Source organism: Budorcas taxicolor, chromosome 16 (genome assembly GCF_023091745.1).
Source record: "Budorcas taxicolor isolate Tak-1 chromosome 16, Takin1.1, whole genome shotgun sequence".
Classification (NCBI taxonomy): Eukaryota; Metazoa; Chordata; class Mammalia; order Artiodactyla; family Bovidae; genus Budorcas; species Budorcas taxicolor.
The window spans coordinates 78,966,731-78,990,353 of NC_068925.1; positions in this window are offsets into that span (position 1 = coordinate 78,966,731).

The following is a 23,623-nucleotide window of genomic DNA, read 5'->3' on the forward strand; positions in this document are numbered from 1 at the left end:
ACTGTAATTTTTTTAATATGTCTTCCAAACATTTTGTCTCATCAGAAGTCAATTTTAATTCAGTCTAAGGATTTAAGAATTTAAGTTTCATGTTCAGTGGCGAGAAAGCCCACACTTGATCTAATTCTGGATTTTTGGGGGGAGGGTTGCTTTCTTCTTATATGGAATTTGTAGACAGCATAGTGGAGTTTTGTTTGTTTGTTTGTTTTCGTTTACCTAAATAAACTTGAATAAATCAAACCCAGACTCCATTCCCCAAAGTGAGAAGACAGGAAAATGTCCTTTCCCACCCCAAGTTCTCAGATGAATAGCCATGGGTACGACTTAGCAGCTGGGACAAGAGGTAAAAAAGATACACGGAAAGTATACCTCTGTTTTTAAATAAAAGTAAAGACTTGATTTTAAGTAGAGGTGAGGGTCAGGCCAGGTCAGACATTTGATTCCCAGGTCAGACCTCTTTAGCCTGTGACCCACCAGGACAGGCATCATGTTCTCACTCTTCTCTGACAAAAGCAGCGAAAACAAAGCATTTTAATACAATCTGGACTAATTAGGCTTCCAAGTTAGAATAAAGGGATGCTTGGGAAAAAAAAAGGCACGGAGCTTTTCTTATTTTATGGCAATTAAAAAGTGCATTGTGATCAAAGTATGTCCTATGCGAAAAGTGGCATGAAGCAAATTATCCTGTTTTCCAAATTTCAGGAAAATCATATTCCCAAACTAATAGGATTACCCATCACAAAGAATGTTTGAAACTCTGCTGTTTTATATGGCAACAAATCCAACCATGGAAAAAAGGAAACAGAATGAACAGTCTCAAGAAGACACATAATGGAAGAGGGGGGTTGTATTTGGCCCATTATTTACAAGCGAAAAATTCCTTTGTTAGCTGTATGTCTTTAGCAGACTTTATGGCAGAACCTGACAGACCGTCTCTGACCAAACAGAACCCCTCATATTTGCGGGAATTTGACTGGTGTACACTTAAGCGGTCTTGGTCTCACGTCCCATTATTCACAGGAGAAGAGTTCTTGTGTATATTATGAATAAAAATTATGCATAATTGATTCCATAATGAACATTTCAGCATTAAACGCACGCCACCTCCTTGTGAAATCTGAGACTTTTCTGCCACAGGATTTCTGTTGTGCCTTTGAGGCATATTTAATACTTTTGAGGTTCAAGAACTGTTTTGTCTCTTTACTCTGAAGTTCTTATTATGCTAACTTTAATTTTCTGTAAATGAAGTTAGTCATATTAATCATCTAGTAAAATAATATCGAGCAAATAAACACTTTAGAAAATATTGAAAATAAAAATGTTGAAGGAATAACTTATGTCCTATTACCACAGGCAATTTTGTAAATAACGATGCTGTAGGTATTTTCAACAGAAAAATTTTTAAGTTTCTTTTTCTGATTTCATTATTTCTTTTCATGTCCAAGCTCTGGGTACATAATTAAAGTAAACTGTCTATTTTATTTCTCTATTTGCCTGAGCTGAACAATAATTTTAGTCAAACCTCCCCCAACAATAAAACCTCACTAACTATGTGATCATCTCCAACAAACTACCTGGAGGTGGGGGGGAGCGAGTAGCTATCATGTTCCCTCATCACACGGTTCAGTTAACAATACAGAAAGAATTCACAACTCAATGAGCTAACACAGGCTCTGATTTTCCACGCATTTCAGAGTTGTTTGTAAATACAGTTGACACAACGTAGAATGCAGCCAATGGTAGTAATGATCCCCTTTCTGTAAAACTCATACTGGTTCTTATATCTATGTGCTAGGCATAGATAAAGACAGTGTAAGTGACTATAAGGAGGGAAAACTAAGGCTAAAGGATCATTTGGAAGGCAAAAATATAGGTCTTTGTGATGGAGTGAACACCCACAAGAAATAAATGGAGAAATCAACATTTAATCAAAAAACTTCAGGAAAAGAATATTTTAAAAAGAGTGTGTACATAACTGAATCCCTTTGCCGTACGGCAGACATTAACACAACACTGTAAATCAACTGTAAATCGACTCCATTAAAAAAAGTAACAGAAGTGGAAAAAAATATCGTGGGTGGAAGGTTGATATTAACATAAAGGAATGAGCTACAAGTGAAACCTGAGGAATAAGCAGTATTTGTGAAAAGTTCAGGATGTGTGGCACTTCTATTTCACTTCTTTTTCAGGCGGAGAGTCTGAGATATATTTGAAAACCAAGACACAAGTCAGTGGACAGACAGAAGGGGCTCCGTAAGACCAACCAGAAAACCAGAGAGCATTTCTTGGATGTTCACAAATCACAGTGATTATACCACAAGCCCAGAGAAAGAGTTTTTGGAACAGGCAGCATGCAGATCTTTACTTCCCTTTTAGCTGCTGAGCCAAAGAGTTTCCAAGAACAGGTGGGAGAATGAGCCCCTTTTGGGAGATTCTGAAATTCCTTTGATTGTCCATGGGACCTAATATTTGTGAGACACAAATTACTCAGCTTATGTATTCCCGTTTTAGGAAGTCACATATACATTCGACTCTGGCCTAGGTAAAAAGCAGACATTCTATCACCATGGTACAGATATACTTAGCAGGTCAAGTGGGAACCTCATGCTCTGTTGCAGAGATGACTATAAGTAACATAAAAATTCTTTCTGTATTAAGAGAAAAACCACTTCCAATTTAGATACAATTGGTTGAGTGGTTTAGTGGAAGTTCAGAAGTTAGCCTAATTACTTTTGACAATCAGATTACCATTCAGTTCAGTTCAGTTGCTCAGTCATGTCCGACTCTTTGCGACCCCATGGACCGCAGCACACCAGGCTTCCCGGTCCATCAGCAACTCCCGAGGTTTACTCAAACTCATGTCCATCGAGTTGGTGATGCCATCCAACCATCTCATCCTCTGTCATCCCCTTCTCCTCCTGCCTTCAATCTTTCCCAGCATCAGGGTCTTTTTCAATGAGCCAGTTCTTCGCTTCAGGTGGTCAAAGTATTGGTGTTTCAGCTTCAGCATCAGTCCTTGCAATGAATATTCAGGACTGATTTCCTTTAGGATGGATTGGTTGGATCTCCTTGCAGTCCAAGGGACTCTCACGAGTCTTCTCCAACACCACAGTCCCAAAGCATCAATTCTTCGGTGCTCAGCTTTTTTCACAGTCCACCTGTCATGTCCATATGTGACTACTGGAAAAACCATGGCTTTGACTAGATGGACATTTGCTGGCAAAGTAATGTCTCTGCTTTTTAATATGCTGTCTAGGTTGGTCATAGCTTTTCTTCCAAGGAGTAAGTGTCTGACTACTATGCTCGCTTCATTGTGTCTCACAGTGTTTGTGGATCAGCAACTTGGAAAGAACTTGAAGGTGTGGTTTTGGCTCAGGGTATCTCATGGGGTTAGTCAGCCAGCAGCTGGAACGACGGCTGGAGGAAAGCTGGGGCTGGAGGAGCCTTTCTCTCTGCATGTGGTCTCAGAAACCCTCCAACTGACCCCTCAGGTTCAACTAGTTGGCAACCTTAGGGCAGTCAGATTGTTTATATGTACATGAAGGTCAAAAGGGTCAGTCCTCCAGTAAATAAATGGAAGTTTAAGACTGTGTTACAATACAGCTGCAGAAAGCACAAGGCATCAACAGATGAATGGATAAGGAAGATGTGGTGCTCACGTACAATGGGATATTACTCAGCCATAAAGAGGCACAAAACTGTGCCATTTGTAGAGACGTGGAGAGACTTAGAGACTGTCACACGGAGTGAAATAAGTCAGAAAGAGAAAAACAAATTTATTCACGCATACATGTGACACCTAGAAAAATGGCGTAGACGGTCCAATTCACAAAGCAGAAAGAGAGACACGGACGCAGAGTGAACCGCTGGATCATTCGGGGGAGGGAGGGTGGGATGAACTGGGACACTGGGATTGACACATGTACATTGTTGGTTTTATGTGTAACACAGATAACTAATCAGAACATACTGTAAAGGACCTCTCCTCACTGCTGTGTGCTCTGTGGCGACCTAAATGGGAAGGAAATCCAAAAAAGAGGGAAAATGTGTGCAAGTGTGACGTTCACTTTGCTGTACAGCAGAAACGGACAACCCTGTAAAGCAACTATCCTCCAGTTTAAAAAACAAAACATATTTCATAAAATAAGTCATAGAACTCTCCTCGTTGGGAGAAGAGTCAAAGTCAGTTGGAGGGGAAGTGTGAGAGATAGGAGACGCCATTGCCGCCATCTTGGGAAAACACAGTCGGCCCCAGCGGAGGCCCAGCTCTGGACAACACCTCTAGCTGACATCATCCACGGCACAGTCATCCTGATAGGCAGCATAACTACACCTGTATGTGCCAACAGAGCACGTGATTTGCAGCTCACTAAATCTCTAGGAAGGGATATTCAGTAAAACCATGCAAGATAGAAAGAACAATATCTATACAGTCAGCAAATAAAAGTTCACTTTTTTTGAGAATTCACCATACGTCAAACACTACTAAATGGTTTCAATACATTAGCTCATATAATTCTATATAATAATCTACAGTAAACATACGTATAAGGAATTTGAGATGAGAGAAAAGCATCTTGCTCACATTTCTACAGAGCATGACTAAATTTCCCATGGTCTTGCGTAGCTGTGGAGAGAGACCTGAGAACTCTAAGCTCGCTGTCCTAATGCATCTAATCTCACAAATAGGGACAAATCATACACTATTATCTGAAGCCTCTGTGATTATAACAATGTCCTTTCTCAAATAAAAAGTTACAAGACATGAGACAATTCACAAATAGAGAATACCCAAAGTGAGCACAGGGAAAAAGAGGAGGAAGAGACTGGTGCTATTTGAGGAGACAATGGCTCCAAGTTTTCCTAAAGTAATGAAAACATATCGACCCACAGATTAGAGTTGCTCAGAAAACCCCATAATGAAAACTGGAAACCAAAACGCTTAAGAGAAGTGAAGTTGCTCAGTCGTGTCTGACTCTTTGCGACCCCATAGACTGTAGCCTACCAGGCTTCTCTGTCCATGGGATTTTCCAGGCAATAGTACTGGAGTAGATTGCCATTTCCTTCTCCAGGGGATCTTCCCAACCCAGGGCTCAAACCCAGGTCTCCTGCATTGTAGACAAGACTTAGACCCCTCAAAATTCAAATGCTGAAAACCAGAACCGAAGACAAAACCTTAAAAGCAGATGGAGATAAATGACGCATGACTTTTTTTTTTAAATGTGACTTTTTATCTGATGACTAATTTTTGAAGATAAGCAAGAAACATAGAAGAAGGGCAATAAAACTACATCTGCTAAGTGTCTAAAGGGGTGAAAATCTGTAACATCATAATTCTAATCCCTCAATACAGATTCTTCAAAAACTGAAGCAATACAAACTCATGTTCAGATACCCCACCCCCAAAAATAGAGCTAAAAATTATGTGCCAGTTGACTTGCACCATAAGAATTACTAGTGGAGTTCCTTTAGGCTGAAATTATATCATAATAGACAGGAAGTCCCAGAAGAAAGGGGGTGCACTAGAAAAGGTAAACTCATGGAGAAACACAAGTAACTGTGACTTCCAAAGCAAGACTGATAATTCTGCCTTGTGAGCTTATAACATAAGAGGAAATAAAATGTTTGTCAATAATATCAGAGAGTGTCAATGGGTAAGGGGCATAAAGTAAATCAAATACTTTTACTATTTTTAAATCATCCAAAAAGTGGTAAATATTCAAATTTAAGGGAGATTGTAAGAAGTCAAGGATACATATTTTAAGCCACAAAAATAAAATTGTAATTTGAACAACAGAAGAGAGAAAACTAGTAAAAGGTCACTAAGAATATAGACTATTTAAACAACCTTATTACACAAGTGGGCCTAATTGACATTTACAGAACCTCACAGGAGTTGAAGAGTAGATATTGTTTTATGGTACATCATGGAACATTCAAAATAATAGATCAAATTAGTGCTAGGACATACCTATGAATACATTTTAAAATACTATATAGACACAGAATAAATAGATACACTGCACTCACTCATCATCAAACTAAAGCAAATAAAGTATGTTAACAGAAATTAAATTAGAAATCAACAAAATCTTTTAAAAAGACATAAAAATTGAATGAAACTATAAGTAAAAAATTCCCACATGACCATATTAAGCAGCACATTTCTACATAACAATGAGTAATGAAAATATTTTTAAAAATTAGAAAATGAATGATCAAGAAAACACATGGATCAGTTTGTGGGATGCAGTTTAAACAGTGCTTAGAAGGGGATTTACAGACACATATGCATATATAGAAAAAGAAGATTGAAATCAATCACCAAGAGAGCATTTCAAAAAACTGGAAAACATACATCAAAGAAAGCTAAAGGAATGAAATAGCAATGATAAGATTGAAAATTAGTGAAATTTAAAACTATATACACAAGTATATAGCATATACACAAGTGTATAATATATACACAAGTTTATGCGGCTTCCCAGGTGGTGCCAGTGGTAAAGAACCCACCTGCAAATAGAGAATACATATAAGACACAGGTTCAATCCCTGGGTTGGGAAGATCCCCTGGAGGAGGAAATGGCCCACTCCAGTATTCTTGCCTGGAGAATTCCACGGACAGAGGAGCCTGGTAGGCTACAGTCCATGAGGTCTCAAAGAGTCAGCCACGACTGAAGTGACTTAGCATGCATGTATATACTTTTTGACTAAATACCAAAAAATATCACTGAGAAAAATGTAAGAAAAGCTAAATAGATACACTATGCTTGTCCATGATCAAACTTAATACTGTTGAAATGTCGTTTTCCTAAATTGAATAAAAATAATGTGATCTCAGTTAAAATCCTACACTTCTTTCTATGGCTGCAGTAACAAAGAACTACTAAGTGGGTGGCTTGAAATAAAAGTGTATATTTCACACACATCTGAGACTGGAAGCCTGAAACCCAGCTGTCAGTGTGGCAAGCCTCCCTCCAGAGGCTCGGAGGACAACCTGCTTCTTTTCTCTCCCAGCTTCTGTGATGCCAGCACCTACTGGCATTCTTTGGCTTGGAGCTGCCTCGCTCCAACCTCTGACTACGTTTCCACATGGCCTTCTCCCCTGCGTGTGTCTCCAATCACCCCTGCCCACCTCTTTGAAGGATATTTTTTTAAGCTTTCTCTTTATTTATTTATTGGGCTGCACTGCAGAGGTGGGATCTTAACTCCCCCACCAGAGAGCGAATCCTTGCCCCGTGCATTGGAAGATGGAGTCTTAACCACTGGACCTCCAGAGAAGTCCCCTAGAAGGATATTTACGATTGGATTCAGGCCACCGCCATAATCCAGGGCAATCTTCTCATCTAAGGTCCTTAATCACATGTGCAAAGATCCTTTCTCCAAATAACCTTTGCAGGTTGCAAGAATTTGAAGGTGGACATGTTTTTTCAGGCTACTACAAACCTCAGTAGGACTTTTTTTCTTGGAAATTAATAAGCTGATTCTAAAATTATACAGACTTGCCTGGAATAGCCAAGACAATTTTGAAGAAGACAGATGAACCCGGAGTCCTTCCACTATTTGCTAGGAAAACTTACTATAAAGCAACCGTCATTAAGACAGGATATATATAAAAATAGATAAGCTCATGAAACACAACAGAGAACTCCAAAATGGTTTGTGGTTTATAACAAAATTCCATGACAATTAGGTGTGAAAAAATAATCTTTCAACTAGATGATGTTGTAGCAAGTAGATACTGATGCAAAAACAAAGCAAGAAAAAATAAATGGCTTCTTGTCTTAGATCAGGCTGCAGTGACAGAACCACAGACTGGATGGCTTCTGAACAACAAAAATGTCTCACTCACGGTTCTGGAGGCTGATGCTCACCAGCAGGGTGGCAGCAGGTCAGGTTCTGGTGAGGGATCACTTCCTGGTTGCAGACAGCCCAACGTGCCCTGGTACCTTCAGGTGCTGGGAACACAGTAAGAGAGCTCCCTGAGGTCTTATTTATAAGTGCACAGATCCAGTTTTTGAGGGGTTTTAAAGCTATTCTTGTGCAAAAGAGAGCAACACTATGACAAAACGATTATTTTGCGTTGGATAGAATAGGCAAAACTGCAGAATCTACCCAATTTTCAGCTTTCTGGGATTACTGCATGAATCGTGTTTTTCAAACTGAAAAACTTAGCATTTTTGCTTCACAGGCAAAGCTGGAAATCAGCTATCTTCTCTAATGCCTAAAACAGTTGATTTAATCCAAGTTCTCCTAGGGATCCTGTTTTATTCACTGACCTGAGCTTATGTTGGGCTTCCCTGGTACCTCAGCTGGTAAAGAACCTGTCTGCAATGCAGGAGACCCTGGTTTGATTCCTGGGTCAGGAAGAGTGCCTGGAGAAGGAATGGGGTACCCACTCCAGTGTTCTTGGACTTCCCTGGTGGCTCAGATGGTAAAGAATCCACCCGCAATATGGAAGACCCGAGTTCGATCCCAGGGTTAGGAAGAGTCCCTGGAGAAGGGAATGGTAACCCACTCCAGTTTTATTACTTGGAGAATCCCCATGGACACAGGAGCCTGGCAGGCTACAGTCCATGCGGTCACAAAGAGTTGAACACGACTTAGCAACTAAGCAAGCTTATGCTGGCTCTGAATGCAAGGTGACAAATTCACGTATGTTATTTTCAATTATTTAAAGTATAATAACAATAATCTTCAAAGCAAATGAATGAGAAAACTTTCATTTCTTAAGTCAGCACTCAAAACAAGCAAGGAAAAAAATGGAGGGACTTTTAAACTACATGTACCATGCCAGGCACTGTTAATAGATATGAATTATATTTACTGTGTATCATAAGGTTATGGATAAACATGGGGACCTGATAAAAAGGTAAAAACTTAGATATTAGACTTTCCTCTTCACTAAGCTGTGTTATTCCAAGCTACTCACTGAAATTGCTGTGTAACTTAGTTATTTCTTAGAAAAGGCCTCATACAACTGCATTACCAAATTTTTGTGCTGTGTGCAAGCAACACGCAAACACTCCCTGTGTTCATAGGGATCTTCAAATGGAGCTGAGGCAGGGTCCTAACTCCCACCCCAGGAGCCAAACAGAAGGAGACAATTCTATTGATTCTCTGTCAATTGAAGGACAGGTTTGTGGAGGAGGCTCTAGATCTTAAGGAAGGGCTGTACAGATGAAGAGTCAGGTGAATGTTCTCATGAGACAACGGTGAATTAGGAGTAATAGCTGGTGCTAGTGATAAAGAACCCACAGGAGACCCAAGAGACACAGATTCAATCCGTGCGTTCGGAATACTCCTTGGAGGAGGGCATGGCAACCCACGTCAGTACTCTTGCCTTGAGAATCCCGTGAATACAGGATCCTGGTGGGCTACAGTCTCATAGCGTTGCACAGAGTCAAACCCAACGGAAACAGCTTAGCATGCACATTCAAGGCAGCAAGAGTCCAGCGGTAACCCCTGCTGAGCTCTCGGCTGCGTTGGCTCAGGTATTTGTAATACAATTTTCTGTAATGTGTTCTTTTGCCTTTCCATTGGTGCTGTGAGTGACTCTAAATCGGGTCAATGTTTTCCCCTTTGCCACATCCCATAAGCAGCGCTCGCTTCTGCCATTTGCAGCCAAGAACCTTGGCATGGAATACGAAACACTTCTCACATTCAACTTAGAAAAGTGAAAGCGAAGTTGCTCAGTTGTGTCTGACTCTTTGCCACCCCATGGACTGTAACCCACCAGGCTCCTCTGTCCGTGGGATTCTCCAGGCAAGAATACTAGAGTGGGTTGCCATTTCCTTGTTCAGGGGATCTTCCCAACCCAGGGATGGAACTCGGGTCTCCTGCATTGCAGGCAGATTCTTTACTGTCTGAGCCACCAGAGAACAAACTCAGAAATGAAGTTCATTAAATCATTTAAATAAAAAGTTACAATTTATAAAGAGTTTAATAACTAATAAATTGAGATAACTTGTGATCATTTGCATTTAACAGTAATATATTATCAAGTGACTATTTTATCAAATATTTCCACATAATCAGTATAAACTTGTGAGCTACGAAGGAAAATAGATCTTAGTACTTATGTGTGGCTTACTAACTTTTAAAGAAAATTTTAAAAAACTGTTTATTCAGACACAAAGTTCTCATTTCTCAAATAAAAATTTAGAATATTGTGATCTTGGAAAAATGACCTACCATCTCTAAACTTAATTTTCCTCTTCTTCAGAGGGGAAGTACTACAATTTAATATTGGCCATGCTAATACCTGCTATAAATAGCAAATATATTATGAATTTGAAAATCAAGCTAAGTCTAGAATAGAGAAGAGTCACTAAAAACAGTGATGAGTTTCAAATGTAGTTCTGACTTAGTCCTCTTTTTATTATACTAACAATGAACTCAAAGAACCTAACTTTGATATTAATAGCTGAGTGAAGTAAGTCAGAAAGAGAAAAACAAATATCATGTATTAGTGCATATACATGGAATCTAGAAACATGGTGCTGATGAACCTGTTTTCAGGGCAGCAATAGAGACACAGGCATAGAGAACAGACTGGCCACAGTAGGGGAAGGAGGCGGAGGGACGAATGAGAGACTAGCATGGAGACCTGTACTCTATCATATGGAAAACAGATGCCAGTGGGGATTTGCTGTGTGACTCAGGGAGCTCAGACCTCATTCTCTGTGACAACCTAGAGGGCTGGGGTGGGGTGGGAGGCAGGAGGGAGGTTCCAGAGGGAGGGGCCATATGTATGCTTATGGCTGATTCACGTAGATGTATGGCAGACACACAATATTGTCGCAATCAAAAATAAAAGTCAGGAAAAGAAAGAAATTAATAGTTAACCATGGCCTCTTTTAAGTTTATCATGACAAAACTCCCTGATAGATAACCTCTCTGCACCAATCTGCACTTTTCCCCAGAAAATAAAACACTTGGTTTTATTTTTTGCTTGCAACACCCTTAAAGATCAGTCCCACCTTCCTTTACAGAGAAGCAGACATGAGTTCAATCCCTGAGTCAAGAAAATCCCCTGGAAAAGGAAATGGCAACCCACTCCAGTACTCTTGGCTGGGAAATTCCACAGGCAGAGAAGCCTGGTGGACTATAGTCCATGTGGTCGAAAACAGTCAGAGGTGACTGAGTGACTGATACAGGTCCTCCCCCAGAACTTCAGTTCAGTTCAGTTCAGTTCAGTCACTCAGCCGTGTCCACATCTTTGCAACCCCATGGACTGCAGCACGCCAGGCTTCCCTGTCCATCACCAGCTCCCAGAGTTTACTCAAAACTCATGTCCATTGAGTCCGTATGCCGTCCAACCATCACATCTTCTGTTGTCCCCTTGTCCTCCTGCCTTCAATCTCTCCCAGAATCAGGGTCTTTTCAAATGAGTCAGTTCTTCACATCAGGTGGCCAAAGTACTGGAGTTTCAGCTTCAGCATCAGTCCTTCCAATGAACACCCAAGACTGGGCTCCTTTACGATGGACTGGTTGGATCTCCTTGCAGTCCAAGGGACTCTCAAGAGTCTTCTCCAACACCATAGTTCAAAAGCATCAATTATTTGGCACTCAGCATTCTTTATAGTCCAACTCTCACATCCATACATGACCACAGGAAAGTCCATAGCCTTGACTAGATAGACTTTTGTTAGTAAAGTAATATCTCTGCTCACATCCACTAGATCATTGAAAAAGCAAGAGAGTTCCAGAAAAACATCTATTTCTGCTTTATTGACTATGCCAAAGCCTTTGACTGTGTGGATCACAATAAACTGTGGAAAATTCTCAAAGAGATGGAAATACCAGACCCCCTGACCTGCCTCTAGAAATACCTATATGCAGGTCAGGAAGCAACAGTTAGAACTGGACATGGAACAACAGACTGGTTCCAAATAGGAAAAGGAGTACATCAAGGCTGTATATTGTTACCCTGCTTATTTAACTTATATGCAGAGTACATCATGAGAAATGCTGGGCTGGAAGAGGCACAAGCTGGAATCAAGATTGCCGGGAGAAATATCAGTAACCTCAGATATGCAGATGATACCACCCTTATGGCAGAAAGTGAAGAGGAACGAAAAAGTATCTTGATGAAATGAAAGAGGAGAGTGAAAAAGTTGGCTTAAAGCTCAACAATCAGAAAACTAAGATCATGGCATCTGGTCCCATCACTTCATGGGAAATAGATGGGGAAACAGTGGAAACAGTGTCAGACTTTATTTTTTGGGGCTCCAAAATCACTGCAGATGGTGAATGCAGCCATGAAATTAAAAGACGCTTACTCCTTGGAAGGAAAGTTATGACCAACCTAGATAGCATATTCAAAAGCAGAGACATTACTTTGCCAACAAAGGTCCGTCTAGTCAAGGCTATGGTTTTTCCAGTAGTCATGTATGGATGTGAGAGTTGGACTGTGAAGAAAGCTGAGCGCCGAAGAATTGATGCTTTTGAACTGTGGTGTTGGAGAAGACTCTTAAGAGTCCAAACCAGTCCATCCTAAAGGAGATCAGTCCTGGGTGTTCATTGGAAGGACTGACTCTAAAGCTGAAACTCCAGTACTTTGGCCACCTCATGCGAAGAGTTGACTCATTGGAAAAGACTCTGATGCTGGGAGGGATTGGAGGCAGGAGGAGAAGGGGACAACAGAGGATGAGATGGCTGGATGGCATCACTGACTCAATGGACATGAGTTTGGGTAAACTCCAGGAGTTGGTGATGGACAGCGAGGCCTGGCATGCTGCAATTCATGGGGTCGCAAAGAGTTGGACACGACCGAGTGACTGAACTGAACTTTTCTTCCAAAGAGTAAGCCTCTTTTAATTTCATGGCTGCAGTCACCATCTTCAGTAATTTGGAGCCCAAGGAAATAAAGTCTGCCACTGTTTCCACTGTTTCCCCATCTATTTGCCATGAAGTGATGGGACCAGATGCCAAGATCTTTATTTTCTGAATGTTGAGCTTTAAGCCAGCTTTTTCACTCTCCTCTTTCACTTTCATCAAGAAGCTCTTTAGTTCCTCTTCACTTTCTGCCATAAGGGTGGTGTTATCTGCATATCTGAGCTTATTGATATTTCTCCCAGCAATCTTGATTCCAGCTTGTGCTTCTTCCAGCCCAGCATTTCTCATGATGTACTCTGAATAGAAGTTAAATAAGCAGGGTAACAACATACAGCCTTGAAGTACTCCTTTCCCGATTTGGAACCAGTGTCTTTTTCTGTGTCCAGTTCTAACTGTTGCTTCCTGACCTGCATAGAGATTTCTCAGGAGGCAGGTCATGTGGTCTGTTATTCCCATCTCTTTAAGAATTTTCCACAGTTTGTTGTGATTCACACAGTGAAAGGCTTTGGTGTAGTCAATAAAGCAGAAGAGATGTTTTTCTGGAATTCTCTTGCTTTTTTGATGATCCAAAGGATGTTGGCAATTTGATCTCTGGTTCCTCTGCCTTTTCTTAATCCAGCTTGAGCATCTGGAAGTTCACGGTTCATGTACTATTGAAGCCTGGCTTGGAGAATTTTGAGCATTACTTTACTAGCATGTGAGATGAGTGCAATTGTGTGGTAGTTTAAGCTTTCTTTGGCATTGCCTTTCTTTGGGATTGGAATGGAAACTGACCTTTTCCAGTCCTATGGCCACTGCTGAGTTTTCCAAATTTGCTGGCAAGTTGAGTGCAGCACTTTCACAGCATCATCTTGTAGGATTTGAAAAAGCTCAACTGAAATTCCATCACCTGCACTAGCTTTGTTCATAGTGAGGCTTCCTAAGGCGCACTTGACTTCGCATTCCAGGATGTCTGGCTCTAGGTGGGTGAACACACCATTGAGATTGTTTGGGTTGTGAAGATCTTTTTTTGTATAGTTCTTCTGTGTATTCTTGCCACCTCTTCTTATTATCTTCTGCTTCTGTTAGGTCCATACCAGTTCTGTCCTTTATTGTGCCTATCTTTGTATGAAAGTTCTGATTTTCTCCCAGAGTGAGAAGGAACAGCTAGCTCCCAAAGTGGCCATCCTCCATGCTGCCCCTTCCCCACCTGCCCCGTGAGCCTGACCACCTTTTAGCTCTTTCCCCAAAAACTAATTCCCCAAGGCCACTTGGCTTACTGCTTTGGTTATAATCTGTCCCGTTCTGAGACACACAATTCCTTCCACAGAGCAGCAGGCAGCACACCTCTTCTAGTTTGCAATATTTCTGCCACCTTCCTATCCCTTCTTCCCTGCTCTATCCCATGGGTCTCTCTAACCCCCATCAAGAACAACCGGCAAGAAACCACTGACTGGACGTTCAGACCAGGTTTCCAAGCTCTACCCTGCTCCATGAATCCCCTGGTGGCCTCCATTCCTTAGCTGTTACTTAAGGGGTGCTGACTAGGATCATCATGAGAAACGCTGGGCTGAAAGAAGCACAAGCTGGAATCAAGATTGCCGGGAGAAATATAATAACCTTAGATATGCAGATGATACCACCCTTATGGCAGAAAGTGAAGAGGAACTAAAAAGCCTCTGGATGAAAGTAAAAGAGGAGAGTGAAAAAGTTGGCTTAAAGCTCAACATTCAGAAAACTAAGATCATGACATCTGGTCCCATCACTTCATGGCAAATAGATGGGGAAACAGTGAAACAGTGTCAGACTTTATTTTGGGGGGGGCTCCAAAATCACTGCAGATGGTGATTGCAGCCATGAAATTAAAAGACGCTTACTCCTTGGAAGAAAAGTTATGACCAACCTAGATAGCATATTCAAAAGCAGAGACATTACTTTGCCAACAACGGTCCGTCTAGTCAAAGGTATGGTTTTTCCAGTGGTCACGTATGGATGTGAGAGTTGGACTATGAAGAAAGCTGGGCGCTGAAGAATTGATGCTTTTGAGCTGTGGTGTTGGAGAGGACTCTTGAGAGTCTCTTGGACTGCAAGGAGATCCAACCAGTCCATTCTGAAGGAGATCAGCCCTGGGATTTCTTTGGAAGGACTGATGCTAAAGCTGAAACTCCAGTACTTTGGCCACCTCATGCAAAGAGTTGACTCATTGGAAAAGACCCTGATGCTGGGAGGGATTGGGGGCAGGAGGAGAAGGGGACAACAGAGGATGAGATGGCTGCATGGCATCACAGACTCGATGGACATGAGTTTGAGTGAACTCTGGGAATTGGTGATGTACAGGGAGGCCTTGTGTGCTGCGATTCATGGGGTCACGAAAAGTTGGACACGACTGAGCGACTGAACTGAGCTGAGCTGAACTGACTAGGATCAAACATCCCATGATTTTGGGTTCTGAAAAAGGCGGAGGGAGCAAATTCAGACATGGGCAGGAGAAGAAACTAGGATAAAACCAGAGAGAAAAGAGAGGATGGAAGTGAAGAGAAGAGGAGAGGAGAAGAGACAGGGAAAGAGGCCGGTGGGGAGATGTGATTTGGATGAAGTAAAAGGAAAGTGGTGATGGAGTGACCACTAGCAACTGGCGAGGCAGACCTGGAAACCAGCTTCACCTACAAGCCCCGCCCCTGCCCATCCAGCCCTGGCTTGTCCTCTGCTCCAGGCCTCCTACGCCTAATGAGCACGTCCCAGACTAGCTGGAGCTCCAGCCCCAAGACTCTGGCCTCTCCCTCCACTCCTGGTCTCTTGACTCCAGTCCCTGGCTCTCGCCGTCTGCTGCTTCCTCCGCTGTGTACTTCTGAGCCCCTGATTCATTCTGGTCACTCCTTTTCCTTGTGGCCCCTTCGTGCTGGAGGTAAGATGGGGGGCGGGGTGGAGGGGGGAAGCAGAAAAGAAGACTGGGGTAGAGGAGGAGGTGCTGCCTGCTGGGGATAGGGGCACTTACCCGGCATCTCCTGCCCTGCTCTTGCTGTCCCTCCAGGTGGCCCCCAAGCTGAGCATTCCCCAGGGCAGAGTACGAGGTTGACTCAGGTAGGCGGCTGCGAGGGTTTGCAGGGCAGGTCAGAGAGATGAGGCGAGGAGTGGGCACCAAGGAAGACGTCTTGCTCTGCTCCAGCAACTTCTTAAGGAAGGCCCTGGCTTCCAGGTCCTGTGGGTCCCCTGGGATGGGAAGCTGGGTACCACGCAGGGCTCCTTGGGGGCGGGGCTCCAGGGAAGCAGGGATCCAGTTGATGGGGTTCCATGGGGCGGGGCTTCCAGGACGGGCTTCTGGTTGGCTGGGATCCAGAGGGGCGGGGCTCCACAGGAGCAGGGGACAGGACCTGCCTGGCTGGTCTGTGGAGGTGCCGGGCCCGTGCACACGCTGCTCTGCTGCGTGGTCCAGGAAGAACAGCCAGCCAGGTGGTCAGGGTTTCCCTCACCCACCCCAGGGCCTTCCCAGGACCTCTTAGGGGCCCAGGGCGCTTCCACAGTATGACAGTGGCACAGCCTGCTCCGTGGCCCCCTGCAGCCCGAGGGTCCCCAGGGAAGCTAGAGAATGGCTGCCACCCAGCCACTGGCCCAGGTGGTCCTGGAGGGATGGGCTGCATACCTGCAGGAAGCCAGGTAAGCACCGCCCAAGATGGCGGCAGGGGCGTAAAGCACGGGCGTAGAGAATGGGGGCGTGGAGGTGGGGTGCCGTCACATGGGCTGGAGTCCAGGCTGCCGGGCCTTGGTCTGTGTGCCCAAAATCCTGACCTGAGGGTGGAGGCTCACCTGCGCTTGGCACCCCAGAATTCTGCCTCCTCACAACAGTCCGCTAATCTTCTGCAAAGAGCTGGCTGGCTGTGTCCAGCTCCCTGTTAAGTATTCCAACAAATACTTTGTCCCGGCTTCTGCTCCTGGTACCACTCTTCACCCTGAACATTATACACAAAAGCGACCTAGTTTTCCTCTCTGCCCTCCACCTCTCCTTGGTATAAGCAGGTGTCAAGTTGTCTAGCTTGTCCATCACAATCCATCCCAAATTCATTTTGTTCACAAATTGTTTTGAATACCACTAAATAGAGTGCTTCCCTGATGGCTCAGAGGTTAAAGAGTCTGCCTGGAATGCAGGAGACCCGAGTTCGATCCCTGAGTTGGGAAGATCCCCTGGAGAAGGAAATGGCAACCCACTCCAGTACTCTTGCTTGGAGAATCCCATTGGGGAGTAGCCTGGTGGGCTACAGTCCATGGGGTCACAAAGAGTCGGACACAACTGAGCAACTTCACTCACTCGCAAGCAGAGACAGCAGATGGTGATTGCAGCAATGAAATTAAAAGACGCTTGCTTACTCCTTGGAAGAAAAGTTATGACCAACCTAGATAGTATATTCAAAAGCAGAGACATTACTTTGCCGACTAAGGTCCGTCTAGTCAAGGCTATGGTTTTTCCAGTAGTCATGTATGGATGTGAGAGTTGGACTGTGAAGAAGGCTGAGTGCTGAAGAATTGATGCTTTTGAACTGTGGTGTTGGAGAAGACTCTTGAGAGTCCCTTGGACTGCAAGGAGATCCAACCAGTCCATCCTAAAGGAAATCAGTCCTGAATATTGACTGGAAGGACTGATGCTGAAGCTGAAACTCCAAAACTTTGGCCACCTGATGTGAAGAGTTGACTCATTGGAAAAGACCCTGATGCTGGAAATGATTGAAGGTGGGAGGAGAAGGAGACAACAGAGGATGAGATTGTTGGATGGCTCACCGACTCAATGGACATGAGTTTGAGTAAGCCCTGAGAGTTGGTGATGGACAGGGAGGCCTGGCATGCTGTGGTCCATGGGGTCACGACTAAACTGAACCATAATGTAAGGGCTTCCCTTGGGGCTCAGGCAGTAAAGAACCTGCCTGCACAATGCAGGAGACTTGGGTTCAATGGCTGTTTCAGGAAGATCCCCTGGAGAAGGGAATGGCTACTCATTCCAGTATTCTTGCCTGGAAAATGCTAGAGGAGCCTAGCAGGCTATATAAGTCCATGGGATTGCAAAGACTCGGACATGACTGAGCAACTGACACATTGACTTTTCGCCATAATCTAAAATTAATACCTTAGAACTTATTTGGACCACAGGCCAGCATAAATGAATTTGACCTAAAATAGACCTAAAATATCAACATAGAACCTGGAGTTCCATAGTGTATCTCTCCATGCACAGGAACTAGAGGAAAATGTGGTCACCTCTGGCAGAGAGGGCTACCAGGGGGAGGGCAAGAAGAGGAGTTATTGAGTCCAGGAGATGGGTCTTGCCATAGCTTTGGCATTGCCACTTTCCCTCTCTCCCAGTAAACTTCCAGTCTGCCACCTGGTCAGTCGTTGCAAAATATTGCTTTAATTTTGCAGATTAAGCAAAAGGGACAGATTACTGTTTCCTAGAAGCTAAGTTAGGCATTTTAATTTTTATTTGGAAAGATGAAGAATCATTGTAAGAAATAGAACAGGAGCTAGTAACGTGGAGTGAGAGTGTTGGCCTAGAAATCGAAAGGTTTGTTTCCATAAATTGTATAACTGAAGTTTTCTGAAAAGAATGAAGAAAAAATTATATATAAATATATATTCATGCTCTCTAGGAAACTTTGATTATAGATATATAGCATAAAATATATATAATATATATGCATTTTGAATGATTTTAGATGACTAAATGACAAATGCTTGCAACAATATCTAGTAATCTAGATTTTCTAATATGAGGCCAATTTTGGACAAAACAGTGAATTAATGCGTTTTGTCTTCAGTGCCTTGAACTTCACTATTTGTTGCCACTTGAGGTGTTCCTTTCTCAACTCAGCCACCCCAAGCCTTCATATCCTTCTATAACCTCCTTTCAAATCCTGTTCTTAAGTACTTTTGGTCATACTAAGGCATCAATTACAGATATCAGCTCAAACTGAACATCTTCCCTCTAGAATTTATAGGTGAATACATATAAAATCCTCTACTAGTACTATCTTTGTATTTTTAGCGAAGTCCTTGGCTTTGATTGACTGGGCAAATAAACATTAATACAGGAATGAATGAAAAATAAATGATTGGATGGAGGCATAGAGAAAAAAGAAACAACAAAGATGATTAGAAAGGCAAACTAGAGTGGAAAATAAAGGGAAAAACCAGCATTAAATTTCTGGTATTAACCATTGGATAAGGAAAGTCCTGCGGGTAGATACTGGTATCTTCCAATATTCAGTAAAATGACACCATATACAATTGTGCCGATGGTTAAGTCAGCATATGAATAATAACCGCTTTCTAACGAAGGATGCAGTGAGTAGTCCCATGTTTTCTTGTTCTTTAATATTTTTGTGTCAGGCAGCTATCTGTGAGATATCGTAAAACAAGTTTTCACCTAAAATTATGTGTACTTATCACTAATGCTGTTACATATACGTGCATACACCAATTATGCTTATACATATATACAAATTGAAGCACATGGCTTAATTTTAAAAAAACTAGACATTTTTGCAGCAGTTAAAAGTCCTCATTTTAAGTCAATAGAATTTTAGGGGAGAAAATTTCCTTTGCTTAATTCCATCATTAGGGGAAAAATTCTGAATCTTCTGAAACTGAATGTGTGCTATCATTGATAATCATATTGGAATAAAAGAGTATCCTTTATCCACCTTATAGTGCATGTGACTAAGTAACAATGCTAACTATACAGTATGGAAAATATTCTTCTGCTTTCTGACATAAATTCATCTAATGATTTGCCTGGCCTGGAAAGCTATTTTTTTTTCCTGAGCTTTCCTCCTCATGTCTTATTCAGCATACATTTTGAGGACAGCTGGAGAAGTCTATAATGAGTTACATTAATAACTGAAGATGGAGAATGATGGGCATTCTTGAAGGGAGGGGGAGATAAGAACTGAGAATATGCAGATGTTTGGCCACAGCGAGGACTGAATTAGTAATGAGTGTGGCATAACTAAGATCAGAGATGGAGACACAGTCAAAAGGCTGCCAGGCAGTGTGACTTAGCACCATAGCAACATTTGACATCCTGGAATGCCACTGCCTTGAAGCCACACAGCACATCATTTCAATTACCCCACCTGGAGAAGAATGGGAAGAAAAATTTACTCAAACTGACTCTTGTGTTTTACCTCAAGGAGAATTTTGGTCGATGGGAAGCTGTTTTTATTTAAAAAGTCAAGCAATCTAGAAGAAGCCAGCATTTCATTATATAAGACGGTAGACCAGAAGGTAAAAGAATTTGAAAGGAAAATTAATTTTCCACAGAAATCGGGAGTGCATAGAGTAAGAATTTCACTTAGGTTTTCTGTCACAGTTAATATTTAATGAGCAAATGATGATCTCTTGTTAAATGATATAAAAAATTAAGCAAAAGTTGGACTTTAATAAAATTTTTTTTAAAAGATTTTCAAGCAGTAAACTTTGATGATCAGTCATGTCTGACTCTTTGCAACCCCATGGACTATACAGTCCATGGAATTTTCCAGGCCAGAATACTGGAGTGGGTAGCCTTTCCCTTCTCCAGAGGATCTTCACAACAGGTCTCCCACATTGAAGGCAGAGTCTTCACCAGCTGAGCCACAAGGGAAGCCCAGGAATACTGGAGTGGGTAGCCTATCCCTTCTCAAGCAGCTCTTCCTGGATTCTTTACCAACTGAGCTATTGGGGAAGCCCAGACTTTGATAAGGCATGCAATTTTCTCTGCATTTTTATATTTGCTTTTAACATTTCTGTTTTCTATAATGTATCTGTACCCTCAACTGCAGTATTACCTGTCTTAATCTTATCACTTCTACTTAAAATTATATTCCTTGTCAATGCTGTGGGGTTTTTTGTTTGTTTTTTGTTTTTGTTTATCACTGGTATACTTAATTCCATAAGATATCACCTATGATAAGGCAAAGATCTCTTCATGCTCATTTAAATCTCATAAAACTACTGGGCCAGAGGTGAGACAGTCGGAAGCAGATAAATATTGATTTAAGTGTAACTCTTTGTCTGTAGAAACAGATGACCGTGTAGATTTTACCAAAATCGGTTTTCAATTGTACTTTTAGGCCTTTTGCCGAGGGAATGGGGGGTAGGGAGTGTTGTGTGAAGCACAGGTGGATGTGTGTCCAAGAAGAGCCCTTAGTGAGTGTGTAGTGGAGGACAGAGGGACGTGCCAGGTTTACGCCCCTACCTGGATTCATCACTAACTGTATCCACTGCAGATGCAGGCGAGAGCATTCGTAATGCAAAAGCTCAGGCTGACATTCCTCTGTTCTGATTCATTAAGGAGGAGAAGTAATGCTCTGAGGCCAAATGAAAAATAACCCAAAAGGAAACTCAGAAAGAAAAATGTTCTGAGGGACTGAGAACACGTGAAAGAACATGACTCAGCACAGAAAGTGGATATAAAATAGATTGGAAACTGCTATGAATGAGGATTTGGGACTTTCTGAAGTAGCATCATCTTGCCTTCAGTTCAGTTCAGTTCAGTCGCTCAGTCGTGTCCGAATCTTTGCGACCCCGTGAATCGCAGCACGCCAGGCCTCCCTGTCCATCACCAACTCCCGGAGTTCACTCAGACTCACGTCCATTGAGTCAGTGATGCCATCCAGCCATCTCATCCTCGGTCGTCCCCTTCTCCTCCTGCCCCCAATCCCTCCCAGCATCAGAGTCTTTTCCAATGAGTCAACTCTTTGCATGAGATGGCCAAAGTACTGGAGCTTCAGCTTTAGCATGATTCCTTCCAAAGAAATCCCAGGGTTGATCTCCTTCAGAATGGACTGGTTGGATCTCCTTGCAGTCCAAGAGACCCTCAAGAGTCTTCTCCAACACCACAGTTCAAACGCATCAATTCTTCGGCACTCAGCCTTCTTCACAGTCCAACTCTCACATCCATACATGACCACAGGAAAAACCATAGCCTTGACTAGACAGACCTTAGTCAGCAAAGTAATGTCTCTGCTTTTGAATATGCTATCTAGGTTGGTCATAACTTTCCTTCCAAGGAGTAAGTGTCTTTTAATTTCATGGCTGCAATCACCATCTGCAGTGATTTTGGAGCCCAAAAAAATAAAGTCTGACACTGTTTCCACTGTTTCCCCATCTATTTGCCATGAAGTGATGGGACCAGATGCCATCATCTTAGTTTTCTGAATGTTGAGCTTTAAGCCAACTTTTTCACTCTCCTCTTTCACTTTCATCAAGAGGCTTTTTAGATCCTCTTCACTTTCTGCCATAAGGGTGGTGTCATCTGCATATCTGAGGTTATTGATATTTCTCCCGGCAATCTTGATTCCAGCTTGTGCCTCTTCCAGTCCAGCGTTTCTCATGATGTACTCTGCATAGAAGTTAAATAAGCAGGGTGACAGAATACAGCCTTGATGTACTCCTTTTCCTATTTGGAACCAGTCTGTTGTTCCATGTCCAGTTCTAACTGTTGCTTCCTGACCTGCATACAGATTTCTCAAGAGGCAGGTCAGGTGGTCTGGTATTCCCATCTGTTTCAGAATTTTCCACAGTTTATTGTGATCCACACAGTCAAAGGCTTTGGCATAGTCAATAAAGCAGAAATAGATGTTTTTCTGGAACTCTGTTGCTTTTTCCATGATCCAGCGGATGTTGGCAATGTGATCTCTGGTTCCTCTGCCTTTTCTAAAACCAGCTTGAACATCAGGAAGTTCACAGTTCACATATTGCTGAAGCCTGGCTTGGAGAATTTTGAGCATTACTTTACTAGCATGTGAGATGAGTGCAATTGTGCAGTAGTTTGAGCATTCTTTGGCATTGCCTTTCTTTGGGATTGGAATGAAAACGGACTTTTTCCAGTCCTGTGGCCACTGCTGAGTTTTCCAAATTTGCTGGCATATTGACTGCAGCACTTTCACAGCATCATCTTTCAGGATTTGAAACAGCTCAACTGAAATGCCATCACCTCCACTAGCTTTGTTTGTAGTGATGCTTTCCAAGGCCCACCTGACTTCACTTTCCAAGATGTCTGGCTCTAGATTAGTGATCACATCATCATGATTATCTGGGTCGTGAAGATCTTTTTTGTACAGTTCTTCCGTGTATTCTTGCCACCTCTTCTTAATATCTTCTGCTTCTGTTAGGTCCAGACCATTTCTGTCCTTTATCAAGCCCATCTTTGCATGAAGTGTTCCCTTGGTATCTCTAATTTTCTTGAAGAGATCTCTAGTCTTTCCCATTCTGCTGTTTTCCTCTGTTTCTTTGCATTGATTGCTGAAGAAGGCTTTCTTATCTCTCCTTCTTTGGAACTATGCATTCAGATGCTTATATCTTTCTTTTTCTCCTTTGCTTTTTGCCTCTCTTCTTTTCACAGCTATTTGTAAGGCCTCCCCAGAGCCATTTTGGTTTCTTGCATTTCTTTTCCTTGGGATGGTCTTGATCCCTGTCTCCTGTACAATATCACGAACCTCATTCTATAGTTCATCAGGCACTCTATCTATCAGATCTAGGCCCTTAAGTCTATTTCTCACTTCCACTATATAATCATAAGGGATTTGATTTAGGGCAGTCCGTTCTTTATCTGTTCCAGCACAACACGTCCAGTTACTCTCAAGTGTGTCTCCTAAAGAGTCCTTGATCTTGAGCAAAGACAGCACGTGATGGACACTTCCCCTGTTGTTGTTTAATTGCTAAGTCTGTCTGACTCTTTGCAACCCTGTGGACTGCAACAGGCCAGGCTTCCCTGTCCTTCAACATCTCCTGGAGTTTGCTCAAACTCATATCCATTGAGTCAGTGATGCCATTCAAC